Consider the following 19,439-nt stretch of genomic DNA (forward strand, 5'->3'; position numbering starts at 1 on the left):
GGTTCGGTTGCCGGAGAAGCTCCCGGCACGTGGAGCGAAACGTGGGCCACGGTTTACAAACCAAGAAGCCACTAAAGAGAGCCTTCTGTCTCTGAGGCGTTCACTTTCACACAGTCATTGCTGGCCCGGCAGAGAAGCCCCCCCCCCACCCCACCCCTCGATGCTGCGGACACGAGAGCTGTGACACTGGCCTATTATCGGACTTGTAATCAGAACGACCGCTTTATTTTGCACGCTATTTCGAGTGCCACTGTAATTTGTGTTACATCACCACAGCTTTACGGGAAGCCAGTTGGTGACACCACGCGTTCGACGGGGCAGCAATGAGGGGGGGGGCAGCAGTTTTGTGGGAGGGGGGGGCAGCAGTTTTGTGGGAGGGGGGGGGGCAGCAGTTTTGTGGGTGTGGCTGCGCCGTGTGCTGGTGGTGCCGATTCCCGAGATCAAATCTCCGCTGTTTACACAAGTGGCAGATGGCAAAACTACCTGGGGGCAATTTTAGGTCGGTGCACGAGCGGGCCTGGTGCAGGGCAAGGGGTGGCGGGTCAAGTGGTGAAGGCGTGCGGCGGTGGTCGAGGAAAGGAGGCTTTTCCGAACGAGGTGATGCAGAGGAGGGGAGGAGGGCAGACTTAGGACGGTGGGGATGGGGCACTGACGTCGCCCGGACGAAACGCGTTCTCAGCTTGTTGCAGAAGTATGCAGTTCGAATCCGACAGGCCACCCTGGTTATTACTGCAGGAGTATTCACCGCAATAAGTGGACGTTTTAAAGACCCCGGCACTTGAAATGAGTAGGCCATTGTGTGCCGGTGCCATGCGCTAACTTTGCCGAACATGCATTGCCTGCAAACTACTCAATTGGGATTACACGTCGCAATCATTGCTCCCGACTGGCATCTGTGAAACATCGCGCCGTTGGGACAGCCCTGCGCTGTATAAGAATGGCACGAATACCAAATGTACGTTTTTGGTTTCATATTGCGTCGTTCAAACTGCATCTCACAATCGACGAGGAACCGCAGGCAAGCGGCAACGGGCAGGCAGGTGGTGAGCCAACAATTTCCCAAGCTCTGCAGTTCTCTATATATTAAGATGTTTTCGGCCATTTAATGTTCTTATACATGGAGGAGGAGCCCGGAGAAAAGTCAGGCGCGCGCGAGGAGGCAACATCCCACACACGCACTCGGGGCAGACGACATCGCGTTCTGCACTTTGCCGTTTCGAATTCTCCACGCAGGCCTGGCACCTCGATACTCACGGGAAGGGAGCTGCCACCACATTTGTGCAATCCACCAACCCTGGCCTCCACAGTTGCCGGATTAGAAGCGTGCGAAGCCACCACCACCACCGCCACCACGCTAAACATATCGAACTGTTTTTCTTCATTAGTATTCGCTGAGACCAGGCCACCTTGCGGACAGCGGCAAGGACTCCACGATGCCACCCGAACTACGCCCGTTAGCCCCGCGTGTGGCCTCGTGTTCAAAATTCAATCGCAGCGGCCATCAGTGGACACGTCTCGGCGCACGGCTGGCGGGAAGAGTCTCAAAGTCCGGGATTGAATACTGCCACGAGCGAGCACGGACAGGGGGTGGTAAACAATTCATATTTAACTTCTTGGTTCTTTCGGTAAAGTCGCGTAGAATGGAAACAATGTAATAAAAATAAAACATAATAAAATAAAATTATGTTTTATGTTTTATTTTTATTACATTGTTTCCATTCTACGCGACTTTACCGAAAGAACCAAGAAGATGAATCCCTGCAGTCACGAAAGCTTTAAATCGAAAAATTCACATTTAAGTTAATGACAAGAGAGAATTACGTAACTGCCAACCAACACGAGCTGTTGTTGTTTTGCTGTACAACGAGAACCGAACGCGCGCGCAAGCATTGCGCTTGGCATGCGGTGCTCGAGTGCGATACGGATTCGTGAAGTCACGACTACTTTGAATGATGACAATGATGAAAGTCACCATCGTTACGATAAATTAATTCGGTATTACGCAATGTTGTGGTTGCTCTTTATCACGTGAATTTTAGCTGCAAGGCACCCAATGTTTATTTAATTTAAATACGTGACATGAATATGATGCGTTTCATTACCATTGTACCATAATAAGCATATATACATAATCATAATACTACATTACGTCAATTAGTATTAACACAATATTTATCGAATGACAGACGAAGGCAGAGATGGCACCACCAGATTCTCGAGGCTGTGGGTGGAGCGGCTGCGTGGAGTAGGGGGGGGCGGTGTCTGGGGGTTTGAGGTGGGAAAGACGGTGGGACAAGTGCCAAGGCCCCATTCTCTCTCACCATCTGTCCACCCCTCGTGGCAGTGAATGTCTGCTGCTGCTGAGTCGGCCCGCGGTTTTGTGTGTTTGTAACACGTGTGGCGCGTCAACGCGGAGCTTAGCTCTCGGCTCCATGTCCCGCCTCTAGGGCCCTGCCCCGCCTCTAGGGCCCTGCCCCGCCTGGAGGGCCCTGCCCCGCCTCTAGGGCCCTGCCCCGTCTGGAGGGCCCTGCCCCGCCTGGAGAGCCCTGCCCCGCCTCTAGGACCCTGCCTGGAGGGCCCTGCCCTGCCTGGAGGGCCCTGCCCCGCCTCTAGGGCCCTGCCCCGCCTCTAGGGCCCTGCCCCACCTGGAGGGCCTCGCCCCACCTGGAGGGTCCTGCCCCGCCTCTAGGGCCCTGCCCCACCTCTAGGGCCTTGCCCCGCCTCTAGGGCCCTGCCCCACCTGGAGGGCCCTGCCTGGAGGGCCCTTGCCCCGCCTCTAGGGCTCTGCCCCACCTGGAGAGCCCTCCCTGCCTGGCGGTCTGCGCACTCTTGGCAGAGCCGCCAATGTTGCACGGCGGTGGTAACGATTCCATCTCCCCCGTTTGCTGCCCCGCGACCCACGTGGTTGCCCTCGGCCCCTCTTCAACCGCACAGTGCGGAATGTTCGGGCCGAAATCCCCCGCTGCGTCGGGAGTGAGAGGCCTGGGATGGATAGTTTTGTTATTTCAATAGAAAAAAATTGCGATGCCAACAAAGGCAGTGTACTCGGGAAGGCCTCACCGAGTCCTCAAGAACAGTTTCAGGAGCATCCTGCCACGTTTTGCGCAGTAGGAGAGGGGGGGGGTGATGTTGCTGTGTGTGTAATGGAGTAATTTGCAGGTGTTTTTTGAGCATGAGGATGTTTTGGCCACCGCCAGCTACAATGAATGGAGTTTGTTTTCAGCAATGGGAAGAAACCAGAGAATCCAGAGAAAAGCAGTGCAGGCAACCCTCGCCGAACGCGAGGGTTACCTTCTTGGAAAATGCCGTGTTGGGGAGAACCGGGATCAACAAATAGTAGACCTTGCGGGAAAAATCGGCTTGGGTTCCTAGGTCCGAAATGATCACCTCCTCATTTAACCAATTCTACAAGCAAAACAACACAAATGATACAAAAGGAATCCGTTCTTGACATGAACGGACACCTCAAATCATGACGATCGAAATGTTGAAGAGTGAAACGTCATAGGCCGGCCAACGGGCCTGCGACGAGATGCAAGAGAGTCCACGCCAGCTGTGTATCGGTGTCACTGGCCAAATGGAAAATGAAATATCATTAGGTGGCAGCGGCACACAAACAACAACAACAACAACCACACGTCAACATCCGTCAATAACGCTGTGGCCTTAACAGGAACTATATAAAAGGCAACATTTCTGGCTTGGTGGCCCTTCAAATGGCAACTTAAAGTACGTAAACAAATAACTGTTCCCCCTGCATGTAGGCATCTCTGGGCACAGTTTTTTGGCTGATGCCACTCAAAGCTCTGATCACACTCCTGCATCGCCACACAAGGGGCTATCTTGCTCGTGTGAGAAATCTCTGCGTTGTGGTCTGACAGGTCCCCCACATGGCTCCATCCTAAGCTCGCTCGCTCTCTCCTCCCACTCACAAAATTCATCTCCAGCTTTAACACGGACAAACAATTATATCAGGGGTAAAACAATGAGTCACAAACATCGATTAATATGAATAATTTAGTACGGCGGTGTTGACTCATCTGTATGTTATCACTTCTTTCGCGCCGTACGCAGCCAACCGTGCTAATCGGACTGAGGCATTAGTCCCCTGAGACACGAAGACACCGGTTTACAAAATACTGCAGTCTTTAACTTACTGTCGTTCTTATTTTACTTACTCGCAGAGAGGTCTGCATGCATTTCATTGATTTCCTTTTCCATTCACACAAATGTTAACACCTCGATGCACTGCATCCTTCCCCGCGCCCAACGCCTCTCATTTCCCAAGCTTCCCGAGCAAAAAAGGACAAGCCCCAGTGGGCTCCCGCCTTGTCTCGAGGAAACCTATCCATCCGAAAAATACAGGAGAAAAAGTCAAAGGCGCAGCCCCGCAATTGCCGGTAGATGCCACAGCTGGCGACAGGGCAGCACCTTGGAACGTTCCGTCGAGAGTATTTTGGTTTACTCCTCCAAGACGGTCAGACGTATTCGAGGAGGTGGGGAGTAGCCACGCGTTACTCTGCCAAACAGGCCCTGCTGATTGAGGAACTGCGGTGTATCTGTTAATACTGCTTGGTGCCACAGAGGCTGGAGAGATTTCAGTAATTGTCTCAGCTGCCGTGCCGGGAGATCGAATCGGCGGCCTCTGCATTGCAAGTCGAGCGTGCTGACCGTTCGTTACCCCACGGTCGCTGCGAAAAACAGTCGAAGGTACTGAATTTAATATTTTTGAATAGAGGCACAGCTCCTCTTTGAGTCAACCGAACTGTTTTAATAATTCATGTTACAGCTGTATTAAAATTTCACAATTTTTCTAAATTTAGCATTCGAAAAAAATAGATTTCCTTTTTTTTTCTGCAATGGAAAAATCAGGCGGATGTAAATGTTTAAAAACTCTAACCATTTTTGTGGGAACATTTTTTAAAAACTGCTTCTTGCAGGAATTGATTTCATCTGAGGAAAATGAGGCTATGGTAAAAAAAAAATGTTTTAGCCACAAATCGAGATTTTCTTTTATAATTCTAGGCAGCCCAAATGAGCGAACATTGGAAAATTCTGGGAATTCAAGGTGACTTGGGTAGGGACACGTGGAATAAATTGAGCCTGGAATTCCCGACGGCAGAAATTTTCCCAGTGCCTCCACAAATTCTCCCGTGGCCATGGAGACAGACTGTAAATGAAGAGGCGGGCTCGTTAAAATACTCGCCACGGCTGCAGTCGCAGTAAATCTCGCTCGAAATGGCAGAGGAAGCGGGAGGGAGTGAGACGGTGAACATTTTTTTCTCCGCTCCATAAAGACAGCCAGAGGAGTGGCTGCATTATAGATATACATTACATCGACAAAGAGTCCGCCACCACCGCCGCCACAGAATGCTAATGCTGTAAGCCCCACGTTTAAACAACGCCTCAGCTTTTGTGGATCTTCGTGCACATACCAATGTGTGTAAACACAGCACTACATCCATACATACACACCGTACAGTTTAACACAAGGTGGTACAAGGGCAGCCCTGCAATTACGTTGGTCATGCCACTGCTGTCAGAAGGACCTCCTCCACTCCGGGCGGCGCCTCGAGAGAGAGAGGACTTGGCCTACTCTTTCACGTGGGCCTCATGTTTTGGAGCTACCCACACTTGACCTCACCACACGTGACCTGCCGAGCGACCGTGGTGGATCCACCTACACTACTGGGTGCTGCACAGAGGCAGCAGAATGTAAGAATTCCCCCCCCGCCCCCCACCCAGTGTTCAGCTGCCACGCCGGGAGATAGAAGTGCAGCGCGATATCGGTTAAGCCTCCTCAGCAGCGGCATCCCACACCCCCTTACGTTGTAAACACACAGTACTTGCAGCACGTGTTTAATGTAAACACGTGCGGCACGGCCTATGTATAGTATGAAAGTATATTTGGCGGAGGTTCCGTCAGTGAACACGCGCCTTCAAGAGAGGCAATCTGCTGCGCTGCAAACTCGAATGCACTTGATCGTCACAGGGATTCGTGCCATGTGAACGCTGTCTCGTGTCCACGCACTGTATAATAGCAGGCGGTTATACTGGTAGGAACGAAGTTGTAAACTGAGTGTACCAGCCTGCAATAGATTAATGTGTCCGTCCGTCCCCTTTCAATACTTTAACGAAGTGAAATCTCGTGCTGTTGGGGTGTAAAAATAAAATTGCGCAAGATTCCAATGTTCCTACCAGCCCACCCTGCAGGGACCTGTTTGTCAATTATGGCTTTGTGCCACATTGGGCGAGGGGGAGCCCTCTTTGCTCCGCACAGGGGGCTTCTAACCCCTAACACTGTACCCTTGGAGCACAATTACACATTTCCCCTAATTTCATAAGTTTGGCAACATTTCAAAACTTCAATACAAAACATCTCAAAATGTCCCCGACTTGTTTTTAACATCCAGGGTCTCTGACACCAGGGGCCACTCTTCCCAAACCTCCGCGCACGGCCGTGAGAGTTCAACTTTGAAACCTTTGTAAAACCGACTTTATGGTAATCCATGTGGCCAGGTTGAACTCAATCTGTATAATTTGGGTGTGGGGGGGGGGGGCTGGTGCTGCTGCAGTGTAAGAGACGAGGTTCTTAAATCCCCCCCGTGCCTCTGTCTCCTCGACAGTACAAAAGGGAACACCGCAGTCAGTCAAAGGTCGCTTGTGGTGGACCCAATCGTGAGGTACGGCACTCCCACCTCTTCCAGGACATCTGGCCAGCAGGACGAGTAGGCCAAATACAACCATAGAGGGGCTCGCAAGAACTCACTCGAGTGAAGGCACTTCTGGCAGCAGTTGTATGAGCAGGCAATTGCAGGGCTGCGCCTTTACCTTACAGGGGGAACTTTACCCGCAATTACGCCGAAAGATCGCTGAGAAATATTTGCAGCTCAAGGGAACTTTCCTGTTGTGAATCTGGGCCATAACATTAACAATCCGCCTACAGCGCGGACTCATCATCATCCCACTTTACACAGGACGGAACACTTGGGCTCGCGAACACGAGTGGGCCCTCGCAGCAGCGGCAGCAGGAATCGAACCGTCGCCTCTGCCACACCCAGCGTCCGAGGGGCAGACTCAAGTGACCCACAGTCTAGCGGGCTTCACTTGTTTTCATTTATGTTTTTTTAAGTAAAAAAAAATGTTTTAAGTAAAAAAAAACATGAAAAATACAAAACTGAGACATTTGAAAACGCCGGCATGCACGGGGGACACATTGACCAGTAACAATGTGCAAAATTGGGAAAGCTACTGCGGGACTGGAGGGCTATTTTCAAATAAAATTCTGTAAGGCCAGCAAATATACGCAGTGTATTGTATGTATATATCACTGTCTTTGAAACACAACACCATGGTGTAATAACAATGTATTTGTGCACTTTATAGACAATTCCCACCTCCTCACGGTCATGGCAGGAAGGCCCTTTTGGCCCCAGATTTTCATACAGGCCAGGCACATGACACATTTTACTAAAATATAAAAAAACAGGGAATAGTCAAATTTGTGAACAGTTACAGTGCGAATCTATGCCGTTTGCGTATACGTATATTGTGTCGTCGTTCAGAAACCAGCCCCATAGCGGAGGAATGACGCTAGTTGTATTTGTCTCAGGTTGGGGCCAATGAACACCTCCGATGAGCATGGTCGGCTAGGTACGGTGCGAAAGAGGTTCAACATACACACATACAGACCAAGTCAGCCGTCACGCGCTGACCTCAATAGACCTGGGAAGCTAAGCGGGATTCAAGCCTGGGCCTCGCTCGGATGGGCAACCGCCATGCATGGGACACGCGCGGCAGAGGGCAGTGCAGAAAATTTCCACAGCTGTTCCACCACCACCACCCCCCCCCGCGTGGTGAAGCACGGTAAAATGTCCCTCACGGCCAGCAAGGCGTGACCTCGGGCCCTCATCTCGCAGTGGACTGACAAAGCGGGCTGTGAGGGTTGCCACACTATACCGTAAGGGTCTTTCCTCCCCATTCCGCCTGGCCTCGGCGGCCGGTACGGGGGGCTCGGTGGCAGCGGGTGGGCCCCAGGGTGGGGATGAAGATGATCAGAGTTTCACCGGAAATTTCCGAGCCGTGGTTCCGCCAGTGGACTCGTTTGGGTTTGGGCAGCTGGGAACGTGGCCAGTGATGTGAGTGTGCTCGGTGGCTGTGGAGACCCCGACCCATTCTTAGGTATCATCGCGACCCCGAATCGCGACCCCGAATCGCGACGATTCATTGACTTGCCAGGCGCAGGGAATGCAATTGCTGTTGACCTGTATCTCGACGATATTTTCAGCTAAGTTTTCATTTCCTGCTCTTGCTAATTACGTCACTTAAACTTTAATGTCCACTTTGTGCTCCTGTAATGCACCACAACATTTGCAGCGACACTTAAAAGAGATTAAGCATTAATCACACGGCTTTCCTCTTAAATGCACGCGTTTTTGCAATTATTATTCTCTCAAAACGTTCAACAAACAAACCCATCGGGGAATTGCACGAATGGGACGTGATGCCGGGGATGCCGTTAGGTCTCCAAAAGGTCTCCCTCCATAATCCCGTCGTAACATTCAGCCTCCAACAAAGCGTCCGGGGAGCCTGCCGGCCAGTGCCGTATCAGCTCCGGGTCCACGCTTCACCACATCCACAAAGTTTAGTTCCCGCAGCCACAGCTACATAGAGCCACTGGCCCCAAAAATAGCTGTCAGATGCTAACGGTGATTTTCTTGAAGCATTTTGACCTCTAGATCACCAATGTGTACGATGGCAAGGTCACGGTGGTAGCGGTTTATCGTGGGGGGGGGGGCAAAAGGCTGTTATGGAAAGTTACTGCATTACGTTTGACAAGAGAATACCGTTCTGGGAACAGAAAATGGAATATGAAAATAAAAATCAGGTCCTTATATAAAGCAGAGGTTACATTCACGAGTCTTTCTGCAAATGGTGGATACTCGTAGCATTTGCCACCCCAGGTAGTCCCGGTGGCTGCCACTGCACTGTCTAGCAAATGGTAAAGCGCCCACGGTGGCCGTGAGTTGAAAATGAAGCCACGTTGTGCAGGCGTCGCCGCCCAGAGGTCACAACTGCCAATGCCGTTGCTGCTCCGACAGCTCACAATCACTTTCTGCCATCCGTCAGATCAGCCACAATGCGCTTTATGGGATATAGTAAATAATGCAATTATAATAACAATGTACGGCCCTTCATCAATCCAATGCTGGATCGAGGCATCCCCACGCCGAGCGGAATCATCACCCCGAGTTGCGACGGTTCGTCGAGTCGCGAGTGGGGGGGAGGACAATCGTTACTGGCAGGCCACACGCACCATCGTCAGGTTGTAGAGCCACGTGGCGGTGGTTACACTGTACATGACCTGCAATCCAGCACTGTGCATGACCTGCAATCCAGCACTGTGCATCGCCGCAACAAACCTCGTGAAACTCCTTTCCCGTGGGCGTCGAGGTGCCGTACCCTGGCTCGCCGGAAGCAGGCAGAACAGCAAAGTGGACTAATCGCCGTCTGTTTCTATCTGTACAGGGAGAGTGGTGACCCCTCGGGAAATGTGTGGGGTTTTCTCCGGTTGCCCCGACTGTAGCCAGGCGTCTATGGTGTCACCAGGTCCCCATAGAAAATGTACGTCTATTGCCCAATGGGTTTTACTTGAGCCAAAATAAAACCTAAGCTAACCTATATTATATAAAAAATAAAATGTATACATTATTTAGTATTAATGCAAAAAAACATTTACAGTCCATAATAAATTAATTCAATTAGATGTTACGTGCTCTTTCAAAATGCTTTATTCATTTGTAAAATACAATATTTATCCATATATATATTTTTATAGCATTCTGTAAGGATTATTCCGGTCTAGTTGAGTTTTAATAATCCATTGGGTGTCTTGCATGCCACCAGGCAGGGAGTCTCATTACATGCTAATGCTTCCGGGCCTTAGGAAATAAGGTTGTGTGAAGGTTTGGAGTGAGGGGTTTTGAGTGGGTGGTGGTGAGCGAAGTGGAGATGAGGAGGGGAGACGGAGGAATGAGGTGGGGGGGGTCGTAAAATCTGCGCACAAGAAGTGTGTGTGTGGAGTTTTACGAGGGGATGCCAACCCTACGGGAATACCGGATTTTCGTCGACTAAACATCGATGTATCGACTGCGATCTATAATTGAGCACTCTCTTGTGCTCGGTTGCTCGAGACCCTACGAGCCACACCCGGCGCGACGATGACGTCATGAAGCCCAGCCCATCACCTCCCGTCCAGCCGCACGTGGGGGAACAGAGGGATGACATCCTTTTTTACGACTATTTTCGTACAATCCGATGAATCGGGTCATCGAACCGATAATCGAGAGAGTCATCGATTACTAGAAAATAGCACAACTCTATTGACCATTCTGTGCAGGAAGCCGCAAGGCGACTGGTGTTGACGGTGTTCCCGGGCCAAACCCCTTGTCTGGTGCACAGCAAGAGGACTGAAATCCAGAATCCTTTTTTCAGAGATTCTCCAAAGGCAAAGGGTAAAAGCTGTGGCTGGCCACATTGAAGGACGCAATCTTTGCTGGGCATGAGATGTCGCCTCTCCTCTGTTAGGAGGTGGACCGGTGGTGCCTGAACCTTGGATGAACACAGGGAAGACCGCCTCTGGCATCTGGCATTGAGAGGGATCGGCAGTTATCCACTCTGGCAGGATAAAAACTCTACACATTGCCTTTAAGAAAAAAATATATATAACAAGCGACGATTCGGGCAATGTCCCTTCTTCATAGCACACAAGACAACACGGAGTGGCTCTCTTATTCCAAACAAAAATGGAAGAGGCCATGGGAGCATGGCAGTGAAGGTGTGTCAGGATTTGAGTGTCCACCTGCTCTGCAAGGTGATGGTTTTTATTCCGTGCAGTCATTGCTGCTTGCGCTGAGATCGCAAACTCACTGCACTTGAGAGGCGGGTTGGATCACTCGTGGCTGGTTCCATTCTAATAAACTACAACATCTATTGCCTGCGAAAGAGGAAGCGTTGTGACCTTTGCCCTAAGATGAAAAGAGCCACTCAGGGCTGCAAGGGTGAGTGGTGATCTTGGGTTGTGGACGATATGGAAAGTGCTTAAGCGGCCCATGACCACAAAACACTTTTACACCATCAACAAGTCCCTTACAGCACTAACCCTATTGCCCACATGAAGGAGAAGAATTGTGATACAATCTCCGATCCCTTGGGTCAGGTTTGCAGATTTGTGAGGTATGTCTGAGGGTCTCTGGGGGAGGGGAGATCACACCCTGCCAAAACAACATTGCGGGGCAACAGGGAGGTGACCTTTTCGAAGGTTGTGGAGCCTGAAAGGTTGGAAAAAGCAGCCACATCCTGTACACCGCTGACTGATGCTTCCTCTGCCAGCGTGGTACAGAGGGAGGTTTATGCCCCGAGATCAGGAAAGTAGCATGACAAGGATCTCTCCAGTGAGATGCTGAGGAAGAGTGGAGATTAAATGCCCTGGGAAAGATTAACATAATTTTGCCAAGCATGGTGAACCTCATTGTGAGTTTAGGCTAAGTTGTTCTTGGATGGAGACATCACATTCTCTGTTGATCTACTTCAGTAGATGTTAAGATATACTATCAATGGGAAGCACACCTCTGCTCCATAGACCAGGCAAACACCTGTAACACCATCAAGAGGCCAGGGATCACTCTTCGTGCCTTTGGGGTCCCTGACTCCCCCGCTCAGTAGCCCTGCCTGGAATGTGAACTCACAACTTTCAAAATAAGCCTAAAATAGGGCAGAAGGTTGGCTCACGTGACCAATGCCCATGTCAGTGCGCCGTGTCAGGACGACTTGAGACCACAGATCATATCTTGGGCGGATCATGTCTCAGATTATGGCCTCCGTTCGGTCACCGATGACTGCACGCGAGAGAGCATTTTAAAACTTGTCTGTTTTGGTTTCGTCTCTCACTCACAGTGGCAAAGTGCAGCCGAGGGCGCTGCCAGGCTGAGGACGGCGGTTGGCAAGACAACGCCCTGGCAAAGAGGTGAAAGGGAACTCTGCTCTGTGTGGAGGATGGGGACGAGAGAGCCACTTGGAAACGATCAGAAGGTGCCTGACGATGCTTCCCCGGTGAAGCTGCTTCTCTGCTGCCATCGACCGTGATCAATCCGCTGCTGGATGAAGGCGTCCGCAAGATATTGCCGTCTCTCATGATAACGTCGCAACCCACCAAGAAGCTGCACACGAGATAGTTTCATCACTCCGTCTCCTCGGTGGACGCCCTCTTAGACGCCCTCCGTATCCTGGCTGTCACTCCACCGTCACTTCTCGCGACGATTCCTGCCCAAGTCCGCTTAGTTTTTGTAAACAAAAATATTTACGTATTAACTTGCTTATGTCATGTTCCTTTTTCTGTCTCTCAGTGTAATCCACTTTTTATTACATGATATTGTTAACTAGCTTTACTACCCGGCTTTGCCCGAGACTTGGATTCACCACACCCGGCCGCCTTTGTCTCCCCAGTGGCGATGTTGACACACCACAGCAGTTACTCGTTTGAGGCTGAGTCGACCTAGGGGAGGCCCAGGACCGGTTAAAATAATCGTCACCGGTGGTGGCCGTGAGCGGGAATCGAACTCGGGTCGCCGGGTTCGTAGCGCGGCGCGCTAACCGCAACACTACAATGCGTTACGCTTCCACACACACAGATTACACACACACACAGATTACACACACACACAGATTACACACACACACAGATTACACACACACACAGATTACACACACACACACAGATTACACACACACACAGCGCACTACCCACTACACTACAATGCGTTACGCTTCCACATGCGCGGGTCACGTGACAGATTTGACGTCACAGCTCACTTGCCGTGCAAAAAGTATATGCATTATTGAGCTCCCCCCCCCTAAAAAAACCAAGATGTTTTTTTTATAATGTTTGCATGGTGTACAGTCTGGAAAGTACCCACATGGCAAACTTCCAGTTTGTTGCATGTCGGGAAGTACGCTAAACATTTTGAACAGACACAGATATTCACAACTTTGCCTTTTATATATATGGAGGTTAATACATTTCTGAACCATATGTCACAGCACGTATTACGTACTGATTAAAAAAAAACGTTCTTCTTCAAGCACATTGCTGCGTTCTGTTTCATTGCCAAGTTGAGTTTTACAAATGCAATCCAACCTCTTCATCTCATCATTTTGATTCCGGCCGCCCACGAGCACACTCGTCTGCGCTATGCAGGTGTGTCACTCCGACAGATATCTAAAAAAAATAGTTGCAGATTTATTATTCGTGACCTTTGTTTTGCTCACATTTATCTTTGCAGATTTCTACATGAGGTTCTTCTAACATATCCTGCAGTTCAGTTCAAATTGGACGCGATAATGACTGTGCCATCAGCACCAGTCATTATACCATCCGCTACCAGTCGGGGGTCCGAAATGGACACTTTTTTCCACGTGACCTCACAACCGACAGGGAACAATTGAGATATAATTGGTGGTTAAAAGAAAAGCCCGTCCGGAAGGCCCAGGGGATAGTGCCTTTGTCGCACCACCAAAGTATCTCTGCTGAGATCCCCGCATAACACAACTGCAGGCGACCACCTGAGGGACAAGGCCACTCACTCACAAGCAAAGCCGTTGATGCTTTGAGCCTGGTTACCAATGGCAACACGACTGCCCCGTCACACGCATCACCTATCATGTTCACTTAGCGACCGCAGAGAGGCACGCCAGCCGACGGAGGGAAAGCGCCGAGGAGGAGGTTCCACGGGGGGGAGACGGAGCGGTGAGATCGGATCCGTGTTCAGCTGCTCGGCGAATCGTTGCTCTGAGGGGCGGCGAGGGATGGCCGTGGATTCGGGGAGGATTTCAACCAGCAGTGGAATGATCGTGGCTGACGATGATAATGGTGAATTTAGATTACCTCTACTCTGGGGGATACATTAATAAATGTACTATAATCAGAGTGCTTCACATTTTTTTTTTAAACACGTATATGGTCCTATGGTTTTTAACAGAAAAAGAACGGATACTACACTGTGACATGATAACAAATGTCATGTTAATAGCTTCAAAAAGTCAAAGAGTCTCCACGTGTTCGCCATCGTTGTCAACACGTGGCCTGAAATCTTCTCCAGGTGGTCTCCGGATCCCGGAGGCAGCACATTTATTGTGGCATTGTTGCAAATTCTCAGAAGTGTTCACATTTTTTAAAGCACCCTGTATTGACTGATTCGCATGCAGAAAGCGACGTTTTACACAGCATGAAAGAAGATTATCTCGTGACTGATAATATTGGCCTACCAAATCAGTTAAGACTCAGACTTGAATTCATCTGGTTAAGGCCTGTTGAGCTAAGCGGCTCTTTTACAAAGTCTCCCAAGTGTAGTGTTGCTACCAGGGCCACCTCCTGAAGTGATGTGATTGTTGACCACGAGTTTGAGGATGTTTCTTCACCTCACAGTTTGACAACCAAGTGACCACCACATGGCACCTATAATGCTTGAAGCCTTGTCTAGAATACCAGCTCACAATAGACGTATGTACAATACGTGTGGATGTATTATTGTTTTAGACCACCAAACTCAAAAGCAGTTTTAAACGTGGCCATCCCATCAGGCAGCAGTGCAACAAAGCAATGTGTTGTTCACATGACATGCTGCAAAGGCATGATGGGAGTCCTGCCTTCCTGCTGCTTGTGACCAGCACATCTATGCGTGTTGTTACGTCGATAAATACAAAGTCCACCTCCTTTAGCGGAGATTGAATGTCAGGGCAAGTGCTGGTAACGAGAGCCCATAACTGTGGGTACAATGCAGGGAAGTGACGAAGCTAGCACCACGCATTCCCACCTGCCTTTGCCTCCCCACTGCTGACGTGCACAATGCCACACCAAATAATCACACTCGCTCGAGTCGACCAAGGGGCGGCCCCGGTCAAATTCAGTTGACACAAATTTGCACGAGCAGGAAGTGAGCCCAGGTCACCGAGATAATAACAGAGTGCACTGACCAGAGCCCGTCACTTGTACGCACAGTAATATGGTAACAGCGTATCCTATATTACTCATCCGTGTCCATATAGAGCCGCATGTCCACACATCAGGTTTCAGCAAGCACCCACCCATGGGCACGTGGCTTCCGTGCGGATTACGATGTCTCTGCGAGACTCAACGGCTCCATTAGCACCTTCGGGATGTGGGGCGAGCGAGAGTGTGCGCGCTCGTGGATTGAGCGAGTATCGAACGGAGAGGGGAGCGGCCGTCAGAAACGGAGAGAATGGGGACTGTGCGAAGGAGGTCGTTGCGATTGTGGGTGATGGGGTCAGTGAGCAGCGGTGGGGGAGAGTAACGTGCTGGGTGTGGGGGTTGGTGTTCATTTTGCTGCAGAGAAAGCGAGAAAGGGTGGAATGCGGGGCGGAATGTCGGGCAGCCGTGTGTCCGGCTTTGACCTGGACACAGTTCGAGAATCGACATCTGTGCTCTGGTGGCATGGACTGATTTGTACCAAGATATAGTACCAGTATCGTGTTGAACTCTGTTAAAGTGTACCGGACAGTTTTGATAGACCAAGGCCGACTGAGGAATATGCCTGAGTTTGTTGTGGAAAAAGTGCAGGGAGTTTGTATTGTTAGGTGGTTGTATGGAGTAGGATTGGACGGTACAATGTTACATATCTGACTCGCTGGGAACCGAGGGTATAAGTGTGGTCAGAACCGTGAATATCGATAGAAAAGTTTACACCATCATGCACAAATACAACACTGGGTATGGGCGGTGATTGGATCACAGCAGATATGTCATGGTTAGATATGCGACATTGTCCTGTATATATGCGAGTTTAACACGTAGGCTTTCGCGACCAATATTATGTATATACGTGTGTAGGGAGCAGTGGCACACAAGTTAGCACATTTCACTACGATCCTAGGAACTCAGGTTTGATACCCGGTCGTACACACCAACAACAGGTAGCATCTGAACCAGGCCCGTGTCTCCATTGGAGTGCATATGTCTTGGATAGTTATCGAATGTAGACTGATATCAACCATATGATAATGGATTTGTATTGATATAGATTTCCAGGGAGTAGAAGCCAACCACTTAAGGTATTAAACCACTATCACTTAAGGTATTGTATGATGAGGCACGTGCTTATGCGCAACTAAAAGGAAAGAAGCGAGAGTGGTTTAAAACAAGGCCTCTCTCTCACCTGAAGACGACTGCTTGTGTGGCGATCGAAACGTCGTGATCTATTATTATTTTATTTCTACCTACGTGACTTTACCGAAAGAACCAGTGTGTAAAGTAAACTTTCGCTCAGCCCCCAGCTAAGTGACACCACCCTGAGGTGGCAGGTCGGCCGCTTGCTGCAGAGGTTCAGGGTTCGAATCCACCACCACTTTCAATAATCCCACTCTTTATTTTAACCACTATCATCTTAGTGTACCATTTAATTATTGTAAATCGCCTTGGACTACGGCGCTATATGAATCTATACAAGATGAGATATTAACCAAAAACGCACGTGCCGTCTGTTTCGCAAAAGTAGGGCACTGTCTGACGGAGTCATGGTCCAAATGTTCCGTATTTGAAACATTTCCTGCGAATGATGTACAGTACTCAATTTGGATTAAGAAGTCACAAGTATTCCCCCTACTGGCAGCCCACAGGGCTTCAGCAATCGTTGGTGGCCCCGGTGACTGGGTGCCTTCCAGCTTGTTCGTGGTGTCCGGCCCAAACAAGCAAGAAGGCCTCAATGGCAGCCTCTGCTTTGTCAACTTTCAGATGTTCTACAAAGTCATGACGTGAGTCTCCTATACCTCTATCACGGGGATCCGTAGGAAGTGATAATGTGGAAATAATAAATACATAAATGTTTAATGCCCGCTACAGATATTTGCCCAACTCCAAATGGTAGAGGATATGTTGTAGTGACATCAATGTGTATAATGCAGTAGGTTGAGAAGAGTTTAAAAGAACTAATGTGTTTTCAGGGTGAATTATTTTACGGATCCCATAAACCACTTTGGAAAAGTAGAGACGTCAGTGTCCGTATTAAAAGATGGATGCCTGCGGCAGGAGCTGTGTCTGTGTTGCTGTGTGCATCAGACAAATAGACCCGAACAAAGCAACTCGAAAAAAGCACCTTCTGGCATTCAATACAGGAGCAGCACAAAGGACATGGCAACTTGAAAGTAGTGCAGAACAGAGCCTGGCAATGAAGTGCTGCAGATGCATTCCAGAAGATGAGGATGCAATGGTTGGGCACGTCGGCAGGATGGAGGAGGTTAAGTGAACTCAGGCTGGCACTGAAATGGTACCCAGAGGTTGGAAGCCAATAGCAGGCTTAACTCCAGATAGTACGATAGTGTAAAAGCAGATCTTGGAGGTTGAGTATCAACTATGCGACATCAACCAGCCAACAGTTGATGGATCTGAAGCAGAAGAAAGCAATGTTGGGTTGTGATGGAATTGACAACATCAAGATTGAAGCAATATGTACACGGAAACCCTCTGTTGGGCTTTCAAAGCACAGTATTTGATTATTTTGGTGGCCTGGATCATTCCTGCAAATGAGAATATCCTGGTCTCTTGACTTCTCAACTGGGTTAAACAAAATAGAATGACAGTATTTGTGTCTCTTCCAGAGCATTGTTTTGTCTCGCTTTCAGTTCAACGTTGTTATTGGCTTGCTCAAGTATGTATTGCTTTGGGTCATGAGAGATTTTTACCGCCTGTTGGATGATACGGTGCCTCCTTGTACCACAAGCAGTGCCCTCCCCGCCCCACTTTAATCGGCCCGGCAACACTGAACCAGGCAGAGATTGGTGAAGCAATTGATCTGAAAAACAGGGGGCTTTGTTCTGTGTGCACAAAGATTTAACCCCATAACCTAGGCTACCCTCATTTACCCAATTAAAGTGTTAAATACACAATTCAACACGCAAACAGTTAAACAATCTTCGCACCATTTTAACCACTGCTAAAATACTTTCGCTTATTATTAAAATTACTACAGGCTCGCCTTCTAGCTATATTCCAGCCATTTCAATTGTGCTATTATTGGGGTTTTTTTTGCTAAACTCTATGCCAATCGTGATATTGAGGCACAGAGTAGGAGAATTAGAAAATGCTAAGAATTCGTTTTCAGGCACTGGCTACTAAGTTTCACATTTTACGATCAGCCTGGAAGTAACATCACAGGTGTCTACTTGACAAGGATTAAAGTTCCACGATTCCACATAAATCACTGTAGACATTCTGATGGATTCAGCCAAGTCCACAAATGACTGTATATATAAAAAAAAAACCTCAATGTATAAATTTTGTTTCACGGTTTAATTTGGCCCGGGCCAGCAAAAAGTCACACAGTTAACCACTTGGCCATATGCGCAACTGAAGATAGCGGCAGGCTTAAGAGGCTGTAGCAAGGCCGGACGGAGCCTTAAACGATGACAGACGAAGGTCAAAGGCGCTCTCTCTTCACGAACCCCACACAGTTGCTCCCAGAATAAAGAGAAAAGGCACCCTTACTTCCGTACCCCACGTGCCGAATGAGATTTTATTGTTGGGATTGTTAGAATGTAAAAAAGTCGTGGCGCAATTAGACCCCCCATTAACAAGCCGTGGGCTTCACGCACGGACTGTCCACACTGTGGGAATGAAGGGGTTAACGCCTTCAACGAGACACTCTCCAGTCCAAGCAGCCACCTAATTCCATCCGTAATTGCTGTTTGCACACCCCCCCCACCACCCTTAAGCCGCTGCATTCACTGCCACTTGGCATACACTTAACGCCACGTGTTTACAAAATAAGCGTGTCCTTAGGACCGGCCATAAGCGAGGGGTGGCCAGGGCTTTTGACGACGCACCGAGCGGGCTGAGAGAGAGAGACACACACACGGAAACGTGCAACATATGGTCCTCTCTTTACATGGGTGCGAGTGGCAGGGGGCGTCGGATGGCACCTTGCCGTGGTCTCGCGCAAGCAACGTCTTGTAAGCGAGAATCCCAGCGAATGAGGCAGGACGACGTGCGTTGGTCATTGCGACACACCAAGCATCACACACGCTACCTAGAGTCATTCATAATCTGCATAGCGACGTGGAAACCCAATAATACTTTGCATTAGCCACCGCTCGAGAGCTTCAGTATCAGCAACAGAACGGTGCACTTACTCTTTAATATTTATTCCGATTCGTGTAACGAAGCGCGCGTGGAGGATTTGATGTTTTCCCCCCATCCCCAGATTCGTATGCAGTACGTTTAATGTCATGGGTCCACACCACCTCGGCAGGCAGCTACGACAGACGCCATCCATTCACCACGATGTTCATCCAAAAGGCAATAAATTCTCGAATCGAATCGCGACCAACAAATATTCCAGGGAGAGCGGGGAGGGGAGCAGAGGGTTGTGAAT

The 19,439-nt window shown here is 49.4% G+C and overlaps 1 protein-coding gene and 1 long non-coding RNA gene across 7 annotated transcripts in view; one reads left to right on the forward strand and one right to left on the reverse strand.

Moving 5' to 3' along the window:
* Nucleotides 1-19,439, reverse strand: part of LOC116948813 (single-stranded DNA-binding protein 2) — a 163,841-nt gene that overhangs the window by 46,576 nt on the left and 97,826 nt on the right. The gene's annotated exons all lie outside the window — the stretch shown is intronic.
* Nucleotides 5,234-13,139, forward strand: LOC142929802 (uncharacterized). The gene is made up of 2 exons (XR_012945953.1): nucleotides 5,234-5,715; nucleotides 11,956-13,139. It is a non-coding gene; the product is annotated as an uncharacterized LOC142929802 (long non-coding RNA).

This window comes from Petromyzon marinus, chromosome 35 (assembly GCF_048934315.1).
Source record: "Petromyzon marinus isolate PM22_M1 ecotype Great Lakes invasive population chromosome 35, UKy_Petmar_22M1.pri1.0, whole genome shotgun sequence".
NCBI classification, from domain to species: Eukaryota; Metazoa; Chordata; class Hyperoartia; order Petromyzontiformes; family Petromyzontidae; genus Petromyzon; species Petromyzon marinus.